The sequence below is a fragment of the Lepidothrix coronata genome, unplaced genomic scaffold, assembly GCF_001604755.1.
Source record: "Lepidothrix coronata isolate B3197 unplaced genomic scaffold, Lepidothrix_coronata-1.0 Scaffold18, whole genome shotgun sequence".
Taxonomy (NCBI): domain Eukaryota; kingdom Metazoa; phylum Chordata; class Aves; order Passeriformes; family Pipridae; genus Lepidothrix; species Lepidothrix coronata.
The window spans coordinates 2,501,443-2,507,552 of NW_016690198.1; positions in this window are offsets into that span (position 1 = coordinate 2,501,443).

Consider the following 6,110-nt stretch of genomic DNA (forward strand, 5'->3'; position numbering starts at 1 on the left):
TTTTGGACATGTTTTGCTGTGTTACATTCACAGTTACATAAAACTTCTCTCTGCTTGTGGCAGCAGAGAATTCCACTATATGTTCAGTTAGCTACTCTTATTGACTGATTTAAAGCTTGCTTTCCTTTTCAAGTTTTTTTTGTTTGTTTTTTTTTTTTGTTTTTTTGTTTGTTTTTTTGTTTTTGTTTTTTTTTGGTTTTTTTTGGTGTTTTTTTGTTTGTTTGTTTGTTTTTTGTTTTTTTTTTCTTTTTTGTTTGTTTGGTTTCTTTGGTTGGTTTTTGGGGGATTTTTGTTTGGGTTTTTTTTTTGAGGGGGGGGGAATTGCGTGATTACTTTTGGGCTCTTAATTAGATGACATTAGGGCAGGGTACCTCTCCTATGGAATATTCCAGGTCCTACAGATACTAATTTTTCTCCCTATACAGTAAATATTGTCATTATATTAAAATCAAAAGTAAGGAGAATAGCATGTAAGTAGGGGACTGATCTGTTCTAAACTTTGCAGAAAAGGAATTGTGGACCCTGGTGGACCACAAGCTGACCATGAGCCAACAATGCAGCCTTACAGCAAAGGTGACCAACAGTGTCTTGGGCTGTGTTAGGCAGAGACCTGATGGCAGGTCACGGGAAATATCCTGCCCCTCAACTCTACACTGTGAGTACAGACACGTGAGCTGAATCTAGGTATTGGTTCTTGAGTGTAAGGAAGATATGGATGTACTGAAGCAAGTCCAGTGCAGGGTCACAGCTATGACTGAAGGACTGGAGGAAGACAGGCTGAGAGAGCTGGGGGTGTTCATCCTGGAGAAGAAAAGGTTTGTCAGGATATTAATTGTGCATGAGTATCTGAGGGAGGGTGTGGCAAGAGCTGGACATTCCCCAAATCAGTATTTGTCACTGAGAGGGCAAGAGGCAGTGATCACACACACTGAAATACAGGAAATCTAATCTGGAATCAGAAAACAACTTTTTTTTTTTTTTTCTGTGAGGAAGATCAAACTCTGGAACTGACTGTGGAGGTCTCATCTTTACAGATAGTTAGAACTCAGCTGAGCGCAGCCCTAGGCAACCTGCAGTACCTGACCCTGCTCTGAGCACAAGAGTCAGAGCAGATGATCTCAAGGAGTCCCTTTCAGCCTCTGCCTTTATGTGTTTTTTGTGAAGTATGCAAATAATTGAGATATTTAGTATTACACATATTTGTGCACCAGCTCAGAAGTGAAGGTTTAGTTACAAGAATTATATTAATTTGATGCTCTGTACTTTTGATGCTTTCATTTTTAAGCAACAGAAAGCAACAAAGGAGACTGCTAGGGGAAGACCCCTTTTTCTCTTAATCATGAGGCTGTCATTGTTTGATGCACAGCTACTGAGTCAGACATACCAAAATTTATACCACAGACAGTGTCGTCAGAGATCGCATTGCTACAGTGTACTACAAATGGAAGGTCGAAAAGCTAGATGCAAAGTAGCTGAAAAGAGGAGTGCTCAGAAGATACCTTAAACATTCTCAAAGATGGGACTGTTGCATTCACAACTACTATGATGCTATGTGCTTGGCAAGCAGCAGAGGAGACCGAATGGAGATAGGGTTGTTTTGGGTTGTTTCAAAAAACCTGAATAATAAAGCTTGCTCTACTTCTCTGTAGAACAGAAATGAGAAGTTGTTTATGGGGAAGTTTGTCATGAGCTAGTAACTGCATCAGGCTTGCTCTCTGTCACTTAATTCAAATAGCATTTGACTCTTTCCAGCTGTTAAAAGTTTGTGTGAAAACCAATAGAGCTTAAGTAGCACCAAATTAAATAGCAGCATTAGAACTCTTGAACTCATTAGAACTCTTAGAACTCTTGACATATAGAACTTCATAACCAATTTGTGTTGCGAGATTATTAATTGTAAAATAGCCATACAAAGGAACAATGTTTCCCTATTAAGAATTTCTATGATATGATGATAATAAATTCTATACTGTACCTTCTTCCTTTCCCCCCCCCTCAGTTAATGTGTCTTCTTTCTTTCTGTGGAAGGAAATAAAATTCTAGCAAACTTCTGGTGAAATGGCAAGGAAAATGCTTTAAGAAAGAGGACAGTGTAGAAAAAGTGGTCTTAAAAACAGATTATCCTGCCAGCAAAGGAGGACCAACCATAAGAAATTATCCCAGCATTAACTTTTTCCCAGAGGCATTATTAAGGTGTCTTAGTCTAATAATGTACTTCAAAATAATTAGAAAACCTCAAAAGGGTTTTATTACCTAGAACGGGTTTTGTGGTTGGTAAAGGAGGCATCATACAAATGGTTGTAATTTTAATGCTTCATTTTCAAATTTTTTTGCTTCAAGAGGGCAAATAGTTTTCTAACCTTCAGCAAGCACTGCAGAGAAGACATGAAAGAGATGTTATTGAAGATGAGATAGTCAATTTACCTTTTTATTATGCTAGAAGCTGCAGGCATCAAAAATAGTTAACTGTGCCCTGTCTCCTAGAGCATAGGGCATATGCATATGAATATAATTAGGCTGTCACACTGGGACATTTTTGACTTCCAAAACCACAACACCACAAAAGTTTTTGCCCCAAGTTTTCTTCTGGAGTCAGATAAATGGTGGATTTACTCTATTCTAAAACTGAACTATGCCAAAGATCCAAATAAGTCTTAAGCTAGAACAGCATTTTAAGTCATTTGATCAGCAACTCATCTAGTTTGTTTGAAGAAATATAACAGCAGTGCAAGTCTTTCTCTAGCACCTTAAGTATTGCTAAGATCTTTGATTGGGCAAGTCGTCAGCTCTTAAAGGTCATACAGTCTAAGTACACTGTAAATGTTGTAAGCCGTTCTAAGGAGAGCAAGGAGAGTGTGAACTAAAAATCACCAGCAGCTTTGTCAGAGCATTATTGATATGTAGGCACATATGATGCGTTGCGATTTTGCCCCAAACATTTATTAAATTAGGTTTGCTAGGTCCATTTGGTAGATGCTGCACACTATTCAGTGTGATCACTGCTTTAAAAGAGCAGTGGTGGTTACTGCTTTAAAACAGCCTGCCAGGACGGTTCTGTTTTGTTACGTTGATGGCAATGTTTTAATTCACTAGAAGCACATTCACAAAAGTTCTGGGTGATAAAGCCTAAGTGCTGATAAGGAATTATGGTTTGCAGACCTTTCTACTACCCAAGATGTCACTAAATAAGTACATAGTTTGTGTCTTTATTTTGTATTTGGCCAACTCTTTTGTATAGTTAGCAACAAGCTTGAATGAAAGTTGCTACCTGTCAGAGGTTTTGTGGCCTCCCAAGTGGTGGAACACAAGCCATATGCTTGGGGCCAGAACAGGAGGGCAGGCAAAGAAAGCAGTCTTGAAAATGTATGAGTTACTGTTCTGCTGTAGCAGGTGTCTAATAGATGACCTAACATTATGTCATTTATGATTCCTAAACAAAAAGAATTGGAGTAATTCTAAAAGTTAGAATGATATGTAGGCTGTATTTTATGTGTTTGTAGTCACAAAGGCTAGAGGGTTCTGTTTCGAAGAAAAGTTGAGGTTCACTTGTCAGTAACTAGAGCTCTTCAGAGACGTGAGATATCATAAGGCATGATAAAACCACAAAGACTGGCAAATCTGATTATGCAAATTAAATATGCAACCCTGAAGGCAACTCCAGAATAAAGCAGATAAGGTAAACATTAAATCTAAGCTATGATAATTTCAGACATTTCTGTTACAATGCATCATTGTTGTGCTAGATTTTCAATTATTAACTGTAAGGAAATGCAAGGCATTGTTCATCAATTACAAAATCACATTGTATTTTCCCACAAGTGTCTGATCTGTGACATTTATGCTTGCTTTGTACTGAAGTTTGCATAAACAGGTTTGTTTACATAGATCGGTCTCTTCTCCCAAGTAGCAAGTGATAGGACGAGAAAATGGCCTCATGTTTCCCCAGGAGCATTTGGATTGAGTATTAACACAAATTTCTTCACCAAAAGGACTGTCAAGGATTGGAACAGGCTGCCCAGGGAAGTGGTTTAGTCACCTTCCCTGGAGGTATTTAAAAGACAAGTAGACACAATCCTCGGGGACATGGGATAGTGGTTGGACTTGGTGACCTTAAAGAGCTTTTCAACCTTAACAATTCTATGAATTCTGTGGTTGGGGAATAGCTACTTCAAAAAACAGTCACATATGACCAATAGTGTTCATGTGGGAACATAGAATTATGACTCATTTCTGATTATTGCTTTGTCAGTGTTCAATAGCTATTCAAGTCATCTCTCTTTTTCTATGTGTGATATGTGAGGACTTGGCCATGAGAATGTGTGTTTAATGGTAACTTTGTTGTTCTTTTATTTAAACTTTATCACTTGTTCTGAATTGTAATTAGCATGTTATTACTTCAGTGAACAATTTTAAAATTGTTTTAAAATTGTTTATTTTGTAAATAACCAGGAATAACTAAGGTGTGTGTTCTTAAGCATTTGATTAGTTTTTTTGAAATACACACATATCATAACTCTGTAGGTATAGAGCTGTTGAATAATTGTATACCTTCATTTTAGTCAATTGTGATCATTTATGATAGCCAAGAATTAGATTCTTATTATTAGTGAATGATTAGTCTAATTAAAGAATCATTTTGGTTATGATGATAGGAGCCATTCCACTGCATTGAGCTTCCATGAAACATAGAGACATCTGTTTCCACATCTAGATTTTATATCATTGCAGCTTTCTGCACTGTGTGGACTGCATGTAGAGCAACAGAATATAGGTACACAATAAAGGTTTTACTTAAGCAAACATATTAATTTCTTATATACTGGTTTTTCTGCAATAACCCTGTGACCTTACCCACAATAAATGCATGATTCCTTATGCTTCTTTCTTTTAATCATATCACATTTACACATCTTAGAACATGCAAACAGATTAGCAACTAATGCATGGTGAATGCTTTTCTTGCAGTAAATTCTCTTAAAAAGTGCCTTAGCATGTCAAGTAAATTGTCCATGTGTCCCAGTGTTCTGTCTGCAACATTGCTAATCAGAGGTGTGACTTAGGAAGAGGTTGTAGATGTGTGTACTCTCTTGTCAGATCTTCTTATGCTCCACCAACACCTGAAATCAGAGAACTAGAAATGTTAAAGGCTATGTCCAAACCTATGCCATTTTATATCTTTTATGTATGATTGTATTTATTCTCTTTCCAAACTTCTTGATACTGTTGTTCCATGGCTACAAATCCAACAGTTTCATCACTCACCCTAAAAGAAGTACTTTCTTTTCTCTTCTAAATCCATATCCTAAAATTTTCACTGCTAAATTATTGTCTTACATTTTGTGTTTGCAGGATTTGGTGAACAATTCTGCCATAGTCTTGCCCAACTTCCCTCTAGCAGGTTTCATGGTTTTTATTTGTAAGGCAAATGCTCCCTCTCCTTAATCATTTAGTTTTCCTATGCTATGTCATGTTTGAAAAGTAGTGCACACATAGTGTGCACTAAAAAACTGCATTACTGAAAATATGTGCATGTGATTTCCAATAATCTGATAGAGAGACACAGTATATATTGTATATAGGTAGATATATATAGGGTATAAATATATAATTTAGCTGTTGATGTATATTATGGAACAATATTTCTATAGACATGTTTTTATTGACTTTTGAGACCATTACTGTAGGAAAGGAGATGGCATTCATGGAATGTAGGTGCTCACACTATTTCTCTGATAGAATAATTAAAAAAAATACATTAATAGAAAAAATATCAAAAAAGGAAGATATTCTCTCCAAAGCACTTAGATTATTTTTTTTAGTATAGTTAAAGCAGTGAAATTATGAATCAGCAAATATTTTGAGGACTAATTCAATGGTCATCTTTCACATGTTAGTAAAGTTACTTGATATGTGCCTTAAGTATCTACATTGCTATTTTTTGGTTTACACTTCACTGTAACTGATAATTTCTTATGCCATTGTGTGTGTCAAAACAGGTTAATAATTTTTTTTAAAGTGCAGCAGCAGGGAAACAACTAAATACATAATGTCAGACTTCAAAGGCTCTTAAGTTGCACGTTGCCAAATTGCTTATTCTAATGTTTGCTGCT